A 23,703-nucleotide genomic window follows, 5' to 3' on the forward strand; every position below is an offset into this window, starting at 1 on the left:
CATTTCGCCGAGTCCCTATTCAGTTTCGTCAAGGTCTGTGTTGCTGTGACTATATAAACAGACACAAGACAGATAGAACAGAGCAGAAAAACTAGAGAGAAAGTGTAGTGAGAGAAAGTTCCGGTGAGCTTTGTATTTGTCAAATATTGTACCGAAACTTTGTCGAAATCAATACACTTAACTGTTAATCATTGATATCTTTACGTATTGTTCACTTTCTCGATCTCGATTTGCATCTCCGGTTGGATTCCGCACAACCGGGTGTGTTCGATAACAAGGATTAGGCGACTAGATCCTCCCCTAGCCGGACCTACACAAGGAACACGGGCCAAGCACCTAGTGACATTACTAAAACAATGCCTAAAAACTGTATGATAGCATAGGCAAATGGACCAATACTATATGGTATTGACAAGTCCACTGCAGTTTGGACTGAAGCAAAATGCAAGAAAAATGACGTATTCATTTACTCTGCTTAGGATTCGACCAGATGGGTTGGCATCAAAGAAAGACATGGGGGCACGGAAAATAGAAAAATACATTTTGTCGAAAAGCTGGTTGGCCGTTTCGTACCCAGCTTGCATAAGTAAAAACGATCTTGCTAGAATACACAAAGAGCATCCAATACCAAAAGCCACATAAACAATAATGAATTTAAAGTCAACAACACAATCAGTTCAAATCTACATAAGACATCAAAGCAAAAAATAAAAAATAAATAAATAAATGGCAAAAAGTTCAAAAGCTTATGATCGACAATACACGAGACGCAAAACAAAATGAGATATGATATCTTTGTTGTTAACCTCTGATGCCTGTGGATGTCTCATATGAGCCTTCAATAGATCAATCACCTACTTGGTCCAAAAAAATAAACACCATATATTAAAGAGCCCCAAAAAAAGTAAAAACCATAAAAATAAAAAATAGATATATAATAAAAAAGCTATCACTAACCAATTTCTCCATTTTATCAGGTTTCTTTCCTCTAGCTAACTCGTCAGAAATCCCTCTAAGAACTGCGTATAACAAATAATGACAATAAACCTCTACAATGTTAAAACTTAAAACCAAAAAACTAATAAATGTGTTAAAACAAAAAACTTCCCCTTTCGATCTTCTCTTTTCTCGTGATATTATTGTTTCTATATACGTTCAGATTCAAAATTAGGGTTTTTCCTTTTGTAAACTATAGGAATTCCTGATGGCTTCGAAATAGATCTTGAAAGAACTCAAGGATCTCCAGAAGGATCCTCCTACCTCTTGCAGTGCAGGTATTGTTTTGATTTTGATATGTTAGATCCTGATTTTTTTTTAATTTTAGGGTTTTGTTTTAGATCTGTTATTTTCTAGGGTTATAACAAATATTACATTGCTAACTGCAGAGCTATAGATAATATCACAGTGTGACACATATGAATTACACTAAAAATTTTTGAAGTCATATGCACGATGCATTATATGCAAACACAACCTTGAAAATTAAAAACTCACACAACATATGAAATGATGTCTATCAGCTATAGATAATATACCAGTGAGTGCAAATTTTGGTGGTGTCGGGACGATAAGAGGCGACGGCCATCGACGGACTGCAAATTTCAAATCACGAAACAGAGGTGACAATTCAACGAAATTGAAACAGAAATTATACACATAAAAGATGGAATTATAAAAGCCCTAAGATAGATAGATGAGAAAGACCTTGATTGGTTGTTGATTGGTGGATCGAAGATTTGAGGAAGAAAGTATTCCACTTTGGCTGGCGATTTTCTTGATAATTATTTATTTATTTATAGCAATAGCAATCATCTGGTTCCAAATTTAAGCGAAGCAATGGAAGTGAAGCCTGCTGCTATGGTGATAAACCCTAACTGGTTTTATTAGTGAAGAAGAAGATGGAAGATGAAGGCGGTTGGCTTTCTCCGACTTATCGGTGGCATCTTATTTAATTGGTGATGAATGATGAGCAGGGATTTCGATGGATGAAATCCCGAGAGTGCCCCTTAGGCGTCTTAAACTTGGTGGAAATTCCAATTTCCATGGCTTTAAGCACCTTGTACATGTTGCTTTAAAATTGATACACATGGTAAAATTACCATCTTGTACATCACTTCTCCTTTTTAATATAGTATAGATAAGCGAAGCAATAGAAGTGAAGCCTGTTGCTATGGTGATAAACCCTAACTGGTTTTATTAGTGAAGAAGAAGATGGAAGATGAAGGCGGTTGGCTTTCTCCGACTTATCGGTGGCATCTTATTTAATTGGTGATGAATGATGAGCAGGGATTTCGATGGATGAAATCCCGAGAGTGCCCCTTTGGCGTCTTAAACTTGGTGGAAATTCCAATTTCCATGGCTTTAAGCACCTTGTACATGTTGCATTAAAATTGAGACACATGGTAAAATTACCATCTTGTACATCACTTCTCCTTTTTAATATAGTATAGATAGATAAGGAAAAAAAACACTGGCAATAGGAATTGGATAAAAAACGAACAAACACCCAATGTTCCCTCTAACGTCCTTAAGGCCTCCACTTTTGCCTTCCGAGTTCCGTCAGTTGGTGCCACCATTCCTCTAACACCAGCCTTCGCTACCCACTTCTGACGACCTTCAGAAGGTCTTATTCTTGTTCTCAGTAGGGATTATTTCTCTACAGCCACAAAAAGCCAAAAGTGATCAAGTTTTTCTTTTGAGTAAACTTCCGTTTTCCTCCATGTGAATGGTTTTGCCCAAATTCTTTAAAAATAGTCATTACTCGAATAGTTTACTATGTTTTTTTTTCATTTTGCTCCCTGGCACTAAGTCCATGTCTCCATCTTAAATGTTTGTTAGTTGAAGAGTATTTAGGTAACTTCAAGTATAAAACTAAGAGTATTTTAGTAAAATTACAGATAAAAATTATATTTTATATATATAATAATAACTAGAAATTCTGCCCGCGCGTGTTGCGGCGCGGGTACATCGCAAACATCGAATGGATTAGTCCAAGCATTATGTGTCGCGTTAACCACATGAAAACGCCTGTTTCGACGTGTCCGATTGAACTTAATGTAACCTACATAAGCATTGCGATTTGATCCAAGCATTATGTGTTGCGTTAACTACACGAAATCAAATTTGAAAAACTAGAAATGTTACACTTCTAACCGAAACATTGGAAGAGAGGGGCGAGTGCACCTCCGTCCCTTAAAAGCTAAGTCCCACTCTAATGTAGTGATGATGGTTTGAACCGGTGACATGTGGTTTTGTGTGGTGGTGGCTCATATTATTGCTCATGGCAGTGGAGGCGGTTACTTCTAGTGTTTTATGCCATAGGTTAAAAAATTTGGGGCTAAGCCACCAGACTTTCTCCTTAAGATATAGGATAATAGATTTTTAAGAGTCCAGCACTTACCTAGTTTCGTTCAAGTCCCGCCACTAAGATTGGCAGTTTATCATGCTAAATATCATTTTGACTCGCTACAAATATTGATTTATTTATTTTATTATATCCGACTTAACATGTTGTCACTCATTTTAACTCGTTATAAATATTTGTTCATTTGACTTAATTATATTCATCTAACTTATCATGTTATAAATAATTTTAACTCGCTTTAAACATGTAGTTTTATCAATTAAGACTATAATAATAGATGTTAAAGTTGTGTCCTTATAATACAAAGTATCATAAACACACATCAAACTAAATCAATATTTCACGTTTTGAAAAACAGACCACCTTTTAAAGACATTTTGATTGCTATTATCCTTCTAAAATACATTTTACGAACTATAAATAAGTTATAGTTAAAATATATTTCTATTTTTTTTTGAACGGCTAATTTCTTTAATTCACTGGCGTCTGTGAGACTTGAACCCAATACCTTCCTCTTCCCAACTTAGGTGTTTTAAAGGCTTTACCTTTGTTAATGGATTACCACCCCATTGGTTAAAATATATTTCTATTAATATATCAAAGTTAAAAGTTTGCTAATAAGGATTAGCACTATCATCAACACTATTGTCTTATCACTAAGAGCACATTTCTCACTGTTACCCATGATTCAAATTCAATGTTTCAAAATATTGAATATTGAATTTGATGAGTTGAATATAAAATTAACCAAAAAGGATAACTCCTTTATTTCAAAGCAGATAAGGACACAGATGGCACTATAGTGTGTATATAAGATAAAATCGTAGACGCAATCTCTTTTAAGATGTTACTAGTAATAAGCCCGCGCGTATTGCGGCGCGGGTACGTCGTAGACATCGAATGTTTTAGTTCTCGCGTTATGTGATACGTTAATAATATGAAAACGCGTGCTTTAGCGTATGTGATTGACAGGGGCGGACTTAAGGGTTGCCCAAGGTGGGCGGGCGCACCCCCGGGAAAAAAAACTTTTAGTACTAAGTTCCGTCGAAAATCCCGCCCGCACCCCTTCAAATTTTCCAGTCCGCACCCCTTGGAATTTTCCGTCCGCACCCCTTGGAATTTTTTTGTCCGCACCCCTTAGGTAAAAAGTGTTATCAATTTATATTTTAAATTTTTTTTAGTAAACTTTTGTTTTTTTTTTAAACCACTACCTAAATTATATAACTTTTAATACCTAAATAACTAAACTCAAATACCCAATACTTTTAACTAGCCACTACTAAGTCTTAGCCCACTAAATAAACCCAACAAATCAACAATATTTCAAACTAAAATAAAATAAACAAGCCCAAAACCCTTACATATTCTCTCCCGCTCTCTATCATCCATGCATGCACGCCAGCAATCAGAATATCAGCGACAACAGCAGCCGCATACCACCGTAATCAGCCATCATACCACCGCCGATCGAATACAGGTAATTTTCTTTGTTATTTTTGATGATTTTTGGTTGATTTTTGGTGGGGTGGGATGGAACCGGTAGCCACCGGAAGTGATTTTTTGATGGCAGGAGACATGTGCTTCTTGTTAGTGATGATATTTTATTTTGTGGTGGGTTATATATTTATATTTTGTTAGTGATGATGGTGATATTTTATCTTTTTTGTGATGGGTTATATACGATCAGACCTGATGTTTTGGTTTTTTTTTTTAATGGTGTATATGATGTTTAGATTATTTTTAGTGTGATTTACATTATGATTTCTAGTGTTTGAATACTTGATACATTATGTAATTTGTTATGGAGCCATGAACTAATAGATCAATTTGTTTGTGATAGCCGATAGGAACCATGAGTAGGGACGTTACGGCGCGATTTCTCAAGAGGAAAGTTGATACATCTTCCGAATTCGTTGATGTGGATACTCTTCCTTCGGATCCTTATAATCGCAAGCCGATTGAATCATATAACGTGAATCAATGAGATGAGTTTAGAAGGACATATCTACTAAGAGGACCATATCAACCATTTAGTTTGATGTTCTTTTGTTTTAGATGACCCGACCCGACTCGAATCGACCCGATACGAACCAATTTTTTTACTTATATACCTTGGGGCTTAAAATTTTTAAAAATGTTTCGCACCCCAATGAAAAAAATTCCTGGATCCGCCACTGGTGATTGAACTCAATGTAACCTATGAAATTTAAGTATTTATTTTGTGTAAATAAAAAAACTAACGAACTAAGATTGTGGTGCTACATTAAGTTTTTGATCTCTTATTGACAGTAATATATATTAAGTTCATAATAAAGTATATCAATAGATAAATTGGTAATTATTTCATTTTACAAATATGGTATCGTTATTTCTTAATATATAAACAAACTAAGGCCTTGTGTAGTGGGGCTCCATCTCACCTCATAAAGCCCCATAAAGCCCTTGAACACCATTACGGGGGGCTTTATGAGATGAAAATGGGGGGAGGGCGCTACTTTTTTCACGGCGTTTTCTTGTTTCCATTTTCCACTTTGGTCCCTGCATTTTACACTTTGGTCCCTGCATTAAAACACTTTGGTCCCTGCATTTTACACTTTGGTCCCTGCATTTTACACTTTGGTTATGATGAGGTAGGGGCTTTATGACTACGGGCTCTAGTGACATAAAGCCCCTGTGTGACGTGGTACGACACGTGTCGCATAACGCCCACAAAAGGGCTTTATGACTACACATGACCTAAGATAAGAAGCTACTGAATTGTATATAGATAATAATGCTAATCATGAAAATAAATTCAAAATAAAATGGATTGATGATAGAAAAGGTAAGTACTCATTTCCGCCTCTTCAATTCTTTATCCACTTATTCCTCTCTTTATATCTCTTTAATTTTGGATTTTTTCTCTACAACATCTCCGGTATAGTATGATATGGCGGATGAATCAGGTAAGTCGGTGGGCAACAGTCGATGGAAATGAACCATCGCCTTAAAATCACCAACGGTCGCCTGTATCGTTTCATTTGCTCATTTAGTTGTATTAGCAGCGGTTTCACCGCCACACGTAGTCTGCCGTCTTCAGGAAGCGGATTCCGGCAATTGTCGGTAGATCACCTCGAAAGATGCATTTGTAACCATCCAATTTTACCGGATATGTGACATGTAGGAGATAGGTTTGCCGGATCGTCGTTGGATGTCGTCTTGGGTCTCCGAAGTAGACAATCGCTGCCGGAGATGCGGCCCTCGCCGGTAGAAATCGACACCAGGAATTAACACCGGATTACGCAGGCCTTACACAACGGCAAGAACATCAACTTCCAACGACCGATTTGAAAAAAAAAAATGCAACCGAATTTTTGATATACTAAGACACTTCTCGTAGTTGGACTAAACTTTGTGATAGATATACTAAGACACTTCTCATTGGACTACACTTTATGAGTAAAGGACTAAAGCAAACAAACAATTAAAATCAGAAGGGTGAAAGTGTAAAAAGTAAAAGAGGACAAAGTGGAAAACCACCGAGTTTGGTTTTTAAGATATACTAGTAATAAGACCCGCGGGCGTTGCGCCGCGGACCCGTTGCAAACATCGAGTAGATTAGTCCGAGCATTATGTGATGCAATAATTATATGAAAACGGGTGTTTCGAGGTATCAAAAAGTAAAGTACATTGAATATATATTGTACAAAAGAAACTGAATCGAATCCAAGTTGGTTTATTTAGTGGGGGTTTCACCTAAGAACTACACCACCCTTACCTTTGTATCAATTTAGTGGGGTTTCAACTAAGAACTGCACCACCCTTACCTTTGTATCAAGTCATCACAACGTTAAAATATAGAGTAATTCGAAATTATACCATTAAATGAAAACGTATTATATTTTATCCAACTCATTTCCGAATAAAATTTACGTCAAAATGTTGGTCAACTGAAAACGTACACAAAAATAAACATAAAAACATATTATATTTGGCTCGACTCGTTTCCAAACAAAATTGACGTCAAATCGTAGACTAACTCGAATTTATAAAAACGCACACATAAGAATGAAAAAAATAGTTTTTTAGTTAACGAACAAAAGTTATCAAGGGAAATCAGATTATATATTCTCGACTCCCGAGTGTGTTTAAGTGACATTTTATAAAATGTATAGAAAGTTAGAAGGAGATGAAAATGATATTTTCTTAACGTAAAGGGCTATCAGAGGTTAAAACTGAGATTTTTACAAAAGTTTTGAGGTAGTATAAAAGTACAGAAATAAACATGTAAATGAAAATTAAAATATTCACAAAAGAAAAAGAAAAAAACAATGGTGGAGTATTTTGAAATGAGATTTAGTAAAGAAACGTAGAGCCTTTAAACATGGACAAATCAGTGTAATGGATACGTGGAGTAAATGGGTTAAACTTAAAACTACTACGTGTTTTATTTAGAGAATCTTGAGATTATCGAAGTCTTGCTGATTTTCTTTTGATTATGCATCATCTTTAGTCAGTATAACTACAACAGTCACCATTGTAGATGAAATTTGAGAGGATTTGGTGGCGGTAATTAACCTACGTAAAAATGTAAGATATAGTTTTCAGCGAGGATTTCGATGGTCAAACGTTGGTGAACCATGGTGACAATGGACGGTGAACAATGGATTAGTTGTTAAAGTTTGGCAGCCAATAATGAAACCGTTGTTATCAAAAGGGTTTAAGCCAGAGACCGTGGACAAACTTCGGTGGCAGATTCCAGTCATAATCGAGGGTGATCCGTGGCTCATATAATGAGAAATTCAAAATTCAGTTGTTCCTATATTATCTCGTCGTTAAAAGTGTGATTTCTGACTCTCAATCGTTAGGGGTTCTTAAAATCGATTATCTGACGGTTGTTTGAAATCAGTAACTACTTACCTTGTGATTGATTTCAAGGATTTTGTGCTAACGGAACAACAAATGGGTGTTGTCACCGAAGGTGCCTGAGATGAAAAAGACAAACCGAAACATCAATCAGGTTTACGGTAGTGTGAACATATTAAACAAAGAAACTGCCGATGAGATAGTAACAATACTCAGAATTCGCTTGGTTCTGATTTGCGTTGCAGAGATGAAAGATAAAGGAGAGCGCGTGTTTGTATATGACACATGGAGAAAAGGCACCAAAAATCTTAAAACGAAAAGTTATCCCAGCCCTCCATCGTCACTTCATGGTGGTGGATGGTGGTGGTTGTGTTGGTTGTATAATCGGAAGGCTAGCAAATTTGGGAGGAGGGCATTTATGTAATTATGTCGCTGCAATTATGTAATTTGGGAGAGGGCATTTTTGTAATTATGTCGGTGCACTATTGCACCGACTTTCTCTTTTAAGATTATATAGAATAGATAATTATCTATATAATAGAAAAAAAAAATAGAACCTGCTATGTTTCTTCTCTCTTTGACCTCTCTCTTCTCTCTCTACACTATCTCTACATTCTCCCTCTTCTCCACCACCACCAACCGTCACCACCTCGCCATCACCGTGCACCACCAACCGTCACCACATCACCATCACCGTGCATTGCCCTGCCCTGCCCAACCCACCTGCCCCCACCTGTTTTGCTCAGATCCAAACTGCGATTCAAGCGCCACCAACCTACCTTGCTCAGATCTCAGATCTTCGGCTTTAATGGTGATGAACCTGTTGAGCATTGATTGAGCTTTCTCTTCGTTACCACCGGAGATTCATCAGCAACCGTTCGCCGGAGATTTCATAATGAAATACTACCGGTTAATCAAGGTTTTGCTAATTGATCGGTAACCGTCACCGGCGAGTTTAGAATGCAATACAGACTGCCTGCTACCAGTTTGTCGAAGACTTCATTGTCGGATGAAATTTAGAGCACCAGGTAACATAGGGTTTACGAAATGATTGGAAAAAGTGAAAGAAGCTACAGCCGAAGGTTCACCGGTGATTAGGTAAAGTTGTTGAAGGTGGTGGTGGTTGGATGTGGGCGGTGCAAGGTGGTCATAGTAGGTGGCTGTGGTGGTGTTTGTAAAAGGTGGCTGTGGTGGCAAGGGGAAGGGGAAAGGGGAGGGGTGTGGTGATTTATAGTAGCGAGAAGAGACAGAGATATGTGTTAGTGCGTGTTTTTTTTTTCATTTTCAATAAAAGAATGGATTTTTGGAGTTGATAAATAGAACAAAAATTAAATACTTATATATAAATTTACTTATATACCCTTACTTTAACTAAAAATTTTAACTTAGTTAGAGCCGTGGAGCAAACTGGCGATAAAACCGAAACATTAAGGAGTAAAATGACTATTTTTAAAGGATTAGGGCAAAACCGTTAAAAAGACCAAACCATAGGAAGCAAAACGGAAGTTTACTCTTTTTTTTTTTTTTTTTTTTTAACTTTTTCTCTAATAAGTTGGGAGGAATTCGTTCAACAGAGTTGCCCTAAGAATCAACCCCGAAATGTTAAGCAAAAACAAATTATAAGAAAATAGTCAATAGGTTAAATTATTATTTTGTAAATAAAATTTAGTTTATTTTATCATGGAAGAGATCATGTACAAGACAATTTTAGTGTGTGAAGTGTAGGAGACAACTTTAGGGTTTAAGATGATAAATGTTCTTTTATAATCTAAGAAGAGAAGGGTATTATGGTTTTTTTCTTTCGTAACCTACTTCATTCTCATTTTTCAAACGGCTATAACTTTTTCATAGGATAATATTTTTTTTTTTTAAAATGCCTCATATTAACGAGTATTTTGTTCTCTTTAATTTGAGTAGGCTATTGTTATAGTTTTTTTTTTATTTTTTTTTAAATTTTGTTTTACAAGATATAAAGTTTTGTGATTATGTAATGTTACGTGATTATGTTCTAGTACGTAATTACGTACCATATGTGTAAGCAGTAACAAATGCACAATGTGACCCTACATATATAATCACGTATCATAGTAGAAAGTGTAATGTCACGTGATTATGTATGTAATTACGTTATTATAATTTTTTATCGTATAATGTTTTTTTTGCTAAAGTTATGTTTGTTACGTGATTATACGTTCAATATAATGAGAACTTAATTGTTTTTATGCTATTACATGTTTAGATCCGTAATAAAATGCGTTACGTGATTATAAATGTTATGTTACATTGAACATTTGTTACTGCTTGCACACATGGTACGTGATTATTACATTGAGAATTTGTTACTACTTTTGCACATGGTACGTGATTCTAGATTTATGTATACATTGTGTATCTGGTACGTGATTTAGGTATTCATTGATCATTTGGTACGTGATTACAGATCTAGTGTTAAATTAAGAATTTGTTACTACTTGCAGATATGATACGTGATTTAGGTATTCATTGATTATGTTCTAGTATGTAATTATGTACTAGAACATAATCACACAACTTTATAGCTTGTAAAATAAAGATTTTTTAAAATTAAGAAAACTATAGGAATAGACTATTTTAATTAAAGAGAATGAAATGTTGGTTAATATGGTGTAATGTTTTATAAAAAAATATTACTGTATGAAAAAAGTTATAGTTGTTTGAAAGTCATGGAGAAGTGAGTTTATGAGTCTTCAATATTGGATTTTTCTATTTTAACCATCTCTCACTTATTTCCCTTATTTTTAGTTACGTGAATTCTAAATTTTGAGGTTACTTAATCTCAACCATTAATCTTATAAATCTGACACCCCAAATTGCTCCAACATTTTGTACGTTAAAATTGTTTTGTAATAAGACCAAAAAAATAAACATATGGCAATAATAGACCCAAACAAAAACGAGGCTACTAAATGTACCCCTTCTTGTTACTTTTTATACCCCGTTTTCATAAAATCACATTTAAACTTGTCATATTTACTCCCTAAACAAGTCATATTTTTTAAAAAGTATTCTTTTTTTGTTAAAAAACAAATTCAAAAGTGTAAAAATATATTATAGACGTTTTTTTTAAATGTCTGTTTTTTGTGTTTATTTAAAAAACCATGTTTTTTTAAAAAAGCTTTTAGATATTGCCTACCGATGATTATTCGTAATTAAGTTTATGCTTTTACGTGACTTTTGGTTTCAAATGACCTACTTTTGATTAGAATTGTGTTTTATAGGTCTAACCGAGTTTAAGGAGCTATTCGGGAGCTTTACGGAGCATTAGGGAGCGAACGGGAACGCGAAATGAAGAAATCAGAAAAACAGGTTTTAGAGAGCTAGTCGCCGACGCCCTAGTTGGCCGTCAGCGATGCCCTCCAGAAAAGCCTCGTCGGAAGAAAATGCTCGTAGACAGTTGTTTAGTGCGCTGGGACCAATTTGAATAACCGCAGGCTGTCGTCGAATTCGGATAGTAAAATCTGGTTTCCGAAAATTTCGGATATCTGAAATTCGGATATCCGGTTTTGAACACCCCTAATGCTAACAATTCGAAATAGAATGCATCGAAACTAATGATATATCGAAATAGATTCCATTGTTTCAGTTTTTATGTATCGAAATAGGCTTTAGTAATAGCCTATTTCGATGTATTCAATATGTATTTTGATGTCCATGTCTTTTTCGTTGTATAGGTCCTATTTCGATGGCATTCTATGTATTTCGATGTATATCGGTTGTTTGATTGTTGTGTAGATGTAAGGCACTGCTGGTTTGAAATAAATACCAGCAGTTGTCACTATGTTTAGTGAGCTTGAATGAGCTAGAAAAAGAGTGTAGAGAGAGAGAGTTCCGGTGTGCGTTGTATTTGTCGAGTATTGTACCGAAACTCTGTCGAATTGAATACACCGAATCGTTAAACGGTGAATCTTATGGTGTATTACGTTCTCTCGCTCGGTTTGTGTTGTAGCTTCGATTCCGCACTAGCTACAACATCTGAAACAAGAAATCACGTTCGTCCGGCGATCCGTATAGGGACCTACGCAATCATCCACCATCATCACCTTCGATCACAACCCTTACTACCACTAACGCATTGTTAAGGGTAATTTGGGTATATAAATATTATATTTGACCGGGGCGCGACACTCGGATCAATATCTCATCGAGTCTGTATAAACAATAATACAAAAAATCCACATACATTTTTGAAATCAACCAGAATAATATATTTTTTAAATGAAGAAGAGAAAAATATTTTTGAATCAACCTAATCCATTTGTTTTGCTTTGGAAAAGTGTTCACTTCGATAGAAGTCTTAAACTGGTTTTAAATTGTTTATAACACTCTTTACACTAATTAAATTTGAATTTATATAGATTGTTAATTTATAGTTTGATAAAATAATTTTAGTACCTATTGTTTATTTGTTCACTTAATTACATAGATTGTTTGAATGATTAATATGTGCTAGGGCTGTAAACGTTATTTTAAAAGAAAAACTTTTTACTTTTTTGATAAATAAAAATTGTTAATTATTTTATAAACACATCGAAAGTATTAAAAATTATAAAAGTAAGACCTTTAAAATAAAACTAGACGAGGAAAAACATAATATAGACTTTTTACAGGAAGAAAGTTCAAAACTTCTTTTATTATTTTTATAAGAAAAATGTTATTATTTATTGGGTAAATTACATTTTTGTCCTTTATGTTTGTATCGAAATGCAATGAATGACCTTTAACTTCAATAATTACAGTCACAGTCCTTTATTTGTAAAACTCGTTACACCCTACGTCCTTTAGCACTAACCATGTTAAAAATTTCAGTTTTAAATATGACATGTGCAAAGCACATGAGGGTATTTTGTAATTTTACTCATTTATTTAAAATAAATTTATAAATAAAACACAAAATCAGATGCATCACACCACACCACCATCTCCATCTAAAAGCTATAACACAAAATTATGAACAGTAATATCATCACTAAAGTTCTAAACTCAAACGCAACAATTAAAATGCAAATGCATAAAAACACCCTTAAAATATACAGAGAGATCAATCTCTAACGCCGAAAAAATCAAAGAATCAGAAGAAGGATTCAAAGAGAGAGGTTATAGATTTGGCTCCGCCGGTGGTTTCGACGGTTACTGCGGAGGAAAAGGAAGCGTCACCGCCGGAAAACACGACAGAGTCGTTGAATAATGATATGATCGCACCAGATTTGAAGGAAAATGTGATACCTAGGGTTTTATCATCATCAATGAACAATTGTGACGATATTGTTGATGAGTTTTCAGGTTCTTCTATGTTTACTCCTCCACCACCTAGCAACTTGTCGTTGCCGAGTTTTTTTCTCCGGCCAAAGGCGGAGGCTTCCGGCGTTGATGTCAGAGCTACTGATAGTCTCCGGCGACTTCTCCGGCTCTAATAAGTTGATGTTGATGGTGTAGTATGAGTGATTGGAACAGTTGATATGAATGATTGGTCTTAGGGTTTCGAGAGCTGCCATGGTATGTACGGATGGGTGGTCTAGGGTTTAGTAGTTGAAAATTCAGGGGAGAGATTGGAACAGTGGTTATTCTTTGGAACAGTTGATATGAATTTGAGCGTGAATGTTGATGGTGTAGTATGAGTGATTGGAACAGTTGTTATTCAGTCATGTTTTGTTTTGGCTTATTCAGAAACACACAAATGATGATGAAAATACGTATTTTTGTAGGTGTGTTGTAGAAGTGGTATGTTTAGAGAGAGAGAGAGATTACAGGGGAGAGAGAGAGACAAAGTACATAGGAGATGATGATAATGGTTTAGGTGTATAATTTATAATTTTTGACAACCCTTTTTTCTTATTAAATGACTGTTTTACCCTTATATGGGCTGCACATGACCTCACTTAACTGAAAGTTTTAACCAGGTTAGGGTTAAAGGACCTAATGTGTAATAGGTTTTTCAAATAAAGGACTGTGACTGTAATTATTAAAGTTAAAGGTCATCCATTGCAACCCGCTACAAACATAAAGGACGAAAAATGTAATTTACCCTTATTTATTTGTAAAGATGTTTAATAAAAAAAACATAATTAAAATAAGAGAGGGTACATTTAGCAAAAAAAAAAAGGGGGTCTGGTTATCCACACATCCCCTAAATTTATCCACATAACCCCTAACCCTATACACCCCTCATTGCCCTATACGCCTGAAAATGGACCCACCTGATAAGCCCCTCATTGCCCTATACGTTTACTTTTTGGTTACTTTTTCACACATCCTATTAATTGTCAATGATTGGGTGTCAGCCAATGATTGCCCAATCATTGGCTCTTTTGTGTGGAATAAAATTGGGGGGGGGGATGTGTGGGTTTTCATTGGGATGAAATATTATTTAAAAAAAAACTTTATATATATTTTCTTTAAATTGTTGTTAAAATAAAAAAAAATATAAACATTTATATTTATTATTATTTATTGTTATAAAAGGAAGGTATATAAATGTCATTTTTTATTTAATATATTTAGAAAAATGGCAACATTTTTATTAGTTAATTATTATTATAAAACGTCAATATTTTTTATAATTAATATTATAAAACTTCTACATTTTTTATCAAGTGTTAGTATAAAACGTCAACTTTTTTTAAATTAGTATTATAAAACTTCTACATTTTTATTAACTCTTAGTATAAAACGTCACCATTTTTTTTAATTAGTATTATAAAACTTCTACATTTTTTTATCAAGTGTTATTATAAAACGTCACCATTTTTTTTTAATTAGTATTATAAAACTTCTACATTTTTTTATCAAGTGTTATTATAAAACGTCACCATTTTTTTTAATTAGTATTATAAAACTTCTACATTTTTTTATCAAGTGTTATTATAAAACGTAAAATTCTCTATAATCCAAAACGCAAATGTAAGTGAACATTGTTTGATAAAATAACACAAAACACAACACTTTCATACAAAATTTAATACAATACATAGCCGAAACCCTAAATCGCTAACTATTACATATTATTACTTAGATTCACACGAACCCGTTGTGTATCTGAATCAGGTTCTCAAACAAACCGTGAAATCGAACAGTTTCTTCGTACAACTGTGGCTAATGGAAATGCATGAAAAATATGATGAAGAAGTTGATTCTCGATTTGATGAACCTGTTCTTATGACAAACCCTTCATCAATTGAGATTTTAAATACAAGGCAATGTCGTGAGTTGGGAATAGAATCGGTTATTTCATCGCGCGTCTGAACCGACTTTTAAACCGGACGGAATCTACGAAGAAACTGTTCGATTTCACGGTTTGTTTGAGAACCTGATTCAGATACACAACGGTCTCTTTGCTTCGTCCACTAGAACTATTTGTGTATGCATTCTTTTGGTTGTTAACTACCAAAAGAATGCATACACAAATAGTTCTAGTGGACGAAGCAAAGAGACCGTTGTGTATCTGAATCAGGTTCTCAAACAAACCGTGAAATCGAACAGCTTCTTCGTAGATTCCGTCCGGTTTAAAAGCTGGTTCAGACGCGTAATGGTATATGGTGGTCACGGAACTACAAGGCGTCGGTAGATGCCGGTGACGGAACTGCCGCGCGTCGGTAGATGCTATCAAGACTACACCGGGTGACCTGGCTATTGATGTTGGATGATCCATCCCCCACCGCCAAGCACCTCACCCTAGACCGACGTCCCGGCGCATGAATCTGAAATATGAACGCAGTGCACTTCTCCATAAAAATTACGTTTCCACCACCGTCAAAACACCGACTTTCGATATCCTGTTAAAAAACATAGAATTATAGTGTTAGACTCGATATTAGAAATTATATTGTAAAATATAATAAACAAACAACACCACCACCACCACCAACACCACCACCACCACCACAGCCGACCACCCACCACCACCATAGCCGACCACCCACTACCACCATAGCCGACCACCCACTACCACCATAGCCAACCACCCACTACCACCACAACCGACCACCCACCACCATAGCCGACCACCCACAACCTAACCACCACCAAAACCACCATCCCAACTACCACAACACACCACCACCACCACAACCTACCACCCTCAACCACCACAACCTACCACCCACAACACAACACCACCTCACCACCGTCAACCACCACAACCTACCACCCTCAACCACCACAACCCACCACCTCAACCATCACATCCCACCACCTCACCACAAACACCACAGCCTACCACCCACAACACCACAACAGCCACCACTGACTACACAACACCACCACCACCACCACTGTCAACCACCACCTAACCACCCAAAACCACCACAGCCCACCACCCACAAAACAACACAACCGTCAACCACAAAAACCCACCAAAATCAGAGAAAAAATGAAAATTAAACATAAAAATACAGAATACGAACAAACCTTAAATATGTGTGTGTGTGTAGTTCCGGATCTTCATCGTGTGGTCCAACGTTGGTCTCGTGTGGTCCAAGAACTTTTTGGGGATCTAGTTGGGTGAATATCTGACTAAGCATGAGCCTTAACCTCCGTAAATTAGTTAAAGAAAGGGTAACCGGTTACTTTTTCTGAAAAGGTGTCAGTGTATACGACCGTATATGTAACAACTGTCACTAAAACCAATAATTAAAACAATAATTAGCCAATAAGGAAACCCTAATTGAGACACCCAAGTAATTCTGCATAAACCCTGAAAGTTTCGGAGCAATCAGAATTAGGATCAGGGCCCCTAAAATTCAAAGGGGGCAAAACCTAGTTGAATAATTATCTACAAAAAACGTTGTTGAAGGCTGATTGGCCAAAATTCTGAATCAGCAAGCCTAGTCCCATGCATGGCAAGTCTAGGACATTTAGGTATCCCTTACGGACCGTAAGGGATCAGGCTTACGGTTCGTAAGCGAGGCCAAATTTTGGCTATAAATAGCCGACCTTGGGACGCGATCTGGGAAGTTAAAACGACGTCCAAATACTCTGTGTGCGTCAAATTAAGGCAGAAACACTACAATAAACACACACACGATCACGAAGTGCTGCCGCAATCAGGGTAATAACTCGATCGCTATTACGATTCAACGTCCGATCGATTATAACTATCCAACGATTGTCCGAGTGCTGCTCAAATTGAGCTTCTACTTTGATTGTTCGTCGTGATTTCGACTTGAATATCTGAGTGCTGTTCGAATTCGGACTATGCTCTGTTATTCGTTGTAAATCCGATTGAATTATTAAGTGTTGCACTTGTTAATCGTTGTGAGGGTTTGATCTCGTGAATTGACGTAACTGCTGAATAAGTTACTAACCCGTTGTGTGTGCATTATTATTAAATTAGGTCTAATCAAGGCTAATCAGTAGGCTTATACTTTGCCCGTTAAATCTGCAAGGTGAGTCATTCTCTTTTTATCAACTGTTTTACAATACCTCCAAGTATTTTCAAAACGTTATAATTACAGGGATTAAGTCGTGGTTATCTTAACCGCTGGTTAGTGGGGTATTGTGCACATTACTAATTTCTCACAGTTAGGCAATAAGCCCTAACATGGGTTAGGCTAATAAGACCTAACAGTGACAAAACGTCACTAATTGGGTGACTGGACCCAATAGTGGTATGACCATCGTCACACGGGTGGCAAGACCAGATATTAATTAAGATACTGCCATAGTAATCGCTCTTATGCTGTAATTTATAACTATGTGTCATTTTTATCAAAATGAATGATTCACTCAGTATTTCCCCGCTGACAAAACCTTTTTACAACATGTTTCAGGTGACCTACTGAATTAAGTACACGTGCTACGGAGCACTATCAAGCTTGAAGTGGTGGCTCAAATAAAATAAATAAACATGTTTGTAAAATAATGAAATTATGATATTTACGGGGTTATCCTAAATGTAAATAAATAATACTCGGGCAAACTTTTCAAGTTTAAAACGATCCTGTTAAGACTTCCGCTGTAAACATAAATACCACGGGTTTTCTGTCCCGCGGCTCCTGGACCAGGTCAAACCGGGTACGGGGGCCGTGACAGTATAGGTCAATGTGAGGCATATACACCACCTAACTTTTTTTATACGGACCTCATAGCACTATGTGAGGCATATGTATTTACTTTTTCTGAAAAAGTGTTTGGATTTTGTACTTTATACGCATCTCATTGTGCTATGAATGGCATATTGATTCTTTTTTTTTTTCTAATATTACGTACGAGAAAGTGTAATCCATATCCATTTTTACATTCACAATGGTTATGTGTAGATGTGGAAGGCAAGCTGGGATAAAAACATCTTGGACGGATATTAATCCTGGGCGTCAATTTTACACCTGCGTGCAATTGGTATGTACTTTAAAAACATCTTGATGCAATGGTTGTTGTAACTTATGCATTATGGTTTGTATAGTGGTAATGATATATATTAATTCGCCTTCGGTTTCAGCGTTCTCGGTGCAAATTCTTTGCGTGGATCGACCCTCCCATGTGTCCTCGGTCAGTTCAAGTCATCCGAGGTTTGATGGATACGAAAGCATTACTTGAAAACGAAGTCAAGTTTTTGAGAGAGGAGGTTCGAAGTATAAAGAGCAAGTAGCAGAAATGGAAAATAAAAATCCAAGGGTCGTTCTTAATAGGGACACCTGTTTGATAATCTGTTGGATTTTGTTTTTTTTTTTGTCCGTATTTGTATTTGTCGTTAGCCGTATTTAAGTTTATGCAACTTATGTAAACGAATGTAATGACTCTCGTATTTTGGTTATTTAGCGGAATGTTATGTCTTGAGAGTTTATGCAACTTATAATAATAAAACATATGCACATTTAAAAAAACGATGTTATATCTTATGAAATGAATTTTATGTATTATAAAATGTCAAATTTTTTATTTACCAATTATTTACCAATTATTATAATGTCTTTAATTATTGGGTACACAAAACACGAAACACCGTTGTATATTAATACACAAAACATGTCATTTTAATACAAAATGTAACGACTAAACCCTGAACCCTAAACCCTAAATCACTAACTGTTACATATTATTAAATTCTTGCAAACTGTATCGGTTATTCAGATCTCTATTCGGTCACCATATTGCTGCTATCAAGTTTAAGGATGTGTTCCATGGTAAACCTTCGACCTGATCTGGCACTCCCTCGTTGTTGCTGAAGAACTCTCAGTAACCGGTTCCAGAACATGAAGAACCCCTCGAGGTTGCTGATGCAGAAGCATTGTCATTGGTAGAGGTGGATGAACATTCCAGTTCACCCTCACAGTCACCGGTAAATATCTAGTTCCACCGTCACAGACTGTGGGTGCAGAAGCATTGTCGTTGGTGGACGTTCTGGTGCATGAATCTGGAATACGAACGCAGTTAAGCGTTTGAATCTGAAATATGAACGCAGTGTACTTCTTCATAAGAATTACGTTACCACCACCGTCAAAACACCGACTTTCGATATCCTGTTAATAAAACATACAATTATAGCATTAGACCCGACATCCGAAAATATATTGTTAAAAATAATAAATATAATAATAAAAATAACATATGCACATTTAAAAAAAACGATGATATAAGTCTAGACCCGACAAACGTGTCGGGCTGGGAGTCGGGTAGGGTTACGCTACCACCACAACCACCACCACCACCATAGCCGTCCATCACCACCACCACCACCACCACAACCACCACCACCACCACAGCCGTCAATCACCACCACCACCACCACAGCCGTCAATCACCACAACCACCACCACCACAACCACCACCACCACCACAACCACCACCACCACAACCATAACCACTACCACAACCACCACCACCACAACCATAACCACTACCACTACCACCACCACCACAACTACCACCACCACAACCATAACCACTACCACCACCACCACCACAACCATCACCACCACCACAGCCGTCAATCACCACCACCACCACTACAGCCGTCAATCACCACAACCACCACCAGCACCACCACAACCACCACCACCACCACAACCATAACCACTACCACTACCACCACCACCACAACCACCACCACCACAACCATAACCACTACCACCACCACCACCACCACCACAACCACAACCATCACCATCACCACAATCGTCAACCACCACCACCACCACCACAACCACGACCATTCCCCACCACAGTCAATCCCCCACCTTCGTCAATCCCCACCGCCACCAATCCCCCACCACCGTGAACCCCAACACCACCACAAACGGCGGAAATAAAACCAAAATATAAAAAAAGTTTGAAGATTAAGAAATAAAATTTGAAATACAAACTAACCTTCATCGTGTGGTCCAGAGTTTGTCTTGTGAAAATCGTGTGGTCCAGAGCGTTTGTGTGTGTGTTCTTGGTGTTTTAGGGTAAGTTTTCAAATTTTAAATCTAGTTTACCCCTTTATTGAAGTTGGGAAAGTGTTTGTGTTCAATGAGAGCCGTATGGTTCAATGAGCACCTTAAAGTGTATGAAGTGTATAAATGAAATACTATAACCAATTTATCAGCTCCTGTACAGGAGGATAAACTGGTTAAGGCTTGTGTGTTCTATGCGAGGTGTACGAGTTCGAATCCCATGGGAGGCCGGTCCGATACAGAAGGACCCCTCCCTTTTTTTGTGTAATTATAATTTTTCAAATCCAGTCCCTGAGGTTTGTTTTGCACAAGAACAGTCCCTGCACAGTTATTAAAAACTAACTGTAATTCTAATTTTTCAAATCCAGTCCCTGAAATTCTTATAACCGTTTATACCCCTTCTGCACATGCTTAGCATTTTTAAAAAAGACCAATATACCCCTTCGTTATAAGAATCCCAATACCTTTAAAAAAGACCAATATACCCATTCGTTATAAGAATCCCAATACCTATTTGTTCGTACAACCACATGACCCCTCCCTTTTTTTGTGTAATTATAATTTTTCAAATCCAGTCCCTGAGGTTTGTTTTGCACAAGAACAGTCCCTGCACAGTTATTAAAAACTAACTGTAATTCTAATTTTTCAAATCCAGTCCCTGAAATTCTTATAACCGTTTATACCCCTTCTGCACATGCTTAGCATTTTTAAAAAAGACCAATATACCCCTTCGTTATAAGAATCCCAATACCTTTAAAAAAGACCAATATACCCCTTCGTTATAAGAATCCCAATACCTATTTGTTCGTACAACCACATTAAACCCAAAATACAACATAGATGCTGATAAAATATTAAACATGTTACCATCCATACATGCGATAAAAGATTAAAGGTTTATACAAAAACAACCGGGCATACAACTAAACATAAATAACAAAAGACCAATAAATATTTGTTCGTACAACCACATTGAATGTCAAAATACAACCAAACGAAACAGATAAATACTACTCCTAAGCCATTTCCTCGTCACCGTCATCAGAACCACTATCCTCATAACGTATCAACTGCATCTGCGTGTCAGACGGGCCTGCCTGCGTGCCGGACGGGCTTGCCTGCGTGCCGGAAGGGCCTGCCTGCGTGCGGGATGGGCCGACTTCCGAGCCGGACCCCGGATACACTCGCGGTTGTGGCGGGTCTCGAACCGGCAACCCCGCCTCGCTCCGCCTATCAGCCTCGCTAGCCATTATCCACTCCATCATATCCTCCATCCGGTCCATCCGCCGATCCTGCAGCGCCAACCTCCCCATCACAGCCGTCTGACCCGCCACAAGCCTCTCGAGGAGACGCTGAGTGGACTGAGGCAACCTCACCGCATGATAGAGGCGCCGAGGATGCTGTGGCGGCTCCTGCGGATGCCCCTGCTCAACCTCAGGCTCGACGTCACCCTCTCCAACAGGCTCATCAACAACATGAGGCATATCCACCTCCGCAGCGTCCAACAGATGTTGATGTACTAACGGCTGGGCTACGAAAATCTGACCGTTCTCACCGACAAACCGATAACCAATGCCCGGAAAGTTCACCGCCAAGTTCATCCCTCTCATCGTCCTAATACCCAAATACTCGAAAGGGGCACGCGGTGGCAACTCACCGATGAATGGAAAATACCGACCGCAATGCTGGGCAATACGCGTGATGAACGCCCCTCCGTGCAATCCGCCACGCTTCTGACGTCGGGAAAATGAGGCGAAATACTCCGCCAAGCAGCGATGGAGGGCGCACGGCGTCCCCGTGAATAAACAGTAAAGATAGAACAGGTCGTTTTTCGTGACCCACTCGTTGCTTTTGCCACGCCCAGATATCGACGTGGCAATGCAACGGTGTATGTAGCGAACGAGTGGGTCAGTAATCAACGAGACACGAGCCTTATGACCGAAGGGTACATCACAGAGGGTGGGCCACCAAGCAAGCAACTGATCATCAGGCATAGATGTGATCGCGGTGGTATAAATATCCTGAACCAACTCCTCATCAGTGTAGAATCCGGTGGCCAAAGCAAACTGACGCAGAGACATATTCTGTCGCTCCCCGAATAAACAGAAAGTTACCTCGGCAGGGGGTGGTTCCACCATCGAATCGTCCATATCTGAGTTAGGCTGCTCAGCAGGCCGTGGTCGATAGATAAACGTGGAGAGGAACTCCACCACCATAGGCCTATAAGAAGGCCCAGCCGCATAAAAAAACATACGATCCCACGGGTTATTTTCCCCGATTATACCCGGGCCCTCTGCTCCTCGTCACACTCCCGTAACGCGTCCCAACACAACGCCCTCTGCTGCCTCACTCTCATACCCCGGAACTTGGCAAAACGTCTGTATTCCATACTGCGCTGGGGGAAGTCTAAAAAATCGTACTGCTTACAATTACCCCCAGCCATCGGATTGAATACCGGACCACCATTTGGTGCCTGTTGTTCCTCATCTGACGACATATCTGCAACAATTAAAAGTTAATATTTTGTCAGAATATTAATAAGATTACGACAACCCACAAACACCACAGCCAACCCACAACCACCACAGCCCACCCACAACCACCGTCAAACCCTAACCCATAGATACAACCACCACCGTCCTAACCTCAACCACTCTAACAACCACCACCGTCCTAACCTAAACCACTCTAACAACCACCACCGTCAAACACCTCTACCGCCAAACACCACAACCAAAATATTTCAGAATAAACAAAAAAAAAAAATCCGTAAAAAAACAATAACAAAAAGGAAAGATGAAGATGTTACTAACCTCTTGTGGAAATTTGCACCGTATGGTTCGATACGGGATAGAAATGGTATACGGGAGAGAGTTGTGTGTGTTTTTGGTGTGTGTGTTTGAATTGATTTTGATCTAGTTTTCCCTCTTTAGTGAGCTGAAATGTTGTTTGTGTTGGTATACACTCCTCATTGGCCAATACGTGGCTTATAGATTGCTTACCAGCAGCCGCTTATTGTGCTATGAGCGGCATATAGAGGCTGGTATACACCTCTCATTGCTTAATATGCTGCATATGATGCCTTTC

The 23,703-nt window shown here is 37.8% G+C and overlaps 2 long non-coding RNA genes across 2 annotated transcripts; one reads left to right on the plus strand and one right to left on the minus strand.

Annotated features, from left to right (window-relative positions):
- Positions 1-541: 541 nt before the first annotated feature.
- Positions 542-1,978, minus strand: LOC110894814. Its single transcript, XR_002566754.2, has 4 exons — positions 1,705-1,978; positions 1,536-1,592; positions 958-1,019; positions 542-854 (listed from the first exon to the last, which is right to left on the minus strand). It is a non-coding gene; the product is annotated as an uncharacterized LOC110894814 (long non-coding RNA).
- Positions 1,979-18,452: 16,474 nt separating this feature from the next.
- On the plus strand, positions 18,453-19,015 carry LOC118487987. The gene is made up of 2 exons (XR_004883104.1): positions 18,453-18,580; positions 18,681-19,015. It is a non-coding gene; the product is annotated as an uncharacterized LOC118487987 (long non-coding RNA).
- Positions 19,016-23,703: the final 4,688 nt, after the last annotated feature.

The sequence above is a fragment of the Helianthus annuus genome, chromosome 16 (genome assembly GCF_002127325.2).
Source record: "Helianthus annuus cultivar XRQ/B chromosome 16, HanXRQr2.0-SUNRISE, whole genome shotgun sequence".
NCBI classification, from domain to species: domain Eukaryota; kingdom Viridiplantae; phylum Streptophyta; class Magnoliopsida; order Asterales; family Asteraceae; genus Helianthus; species Helianthus annuus.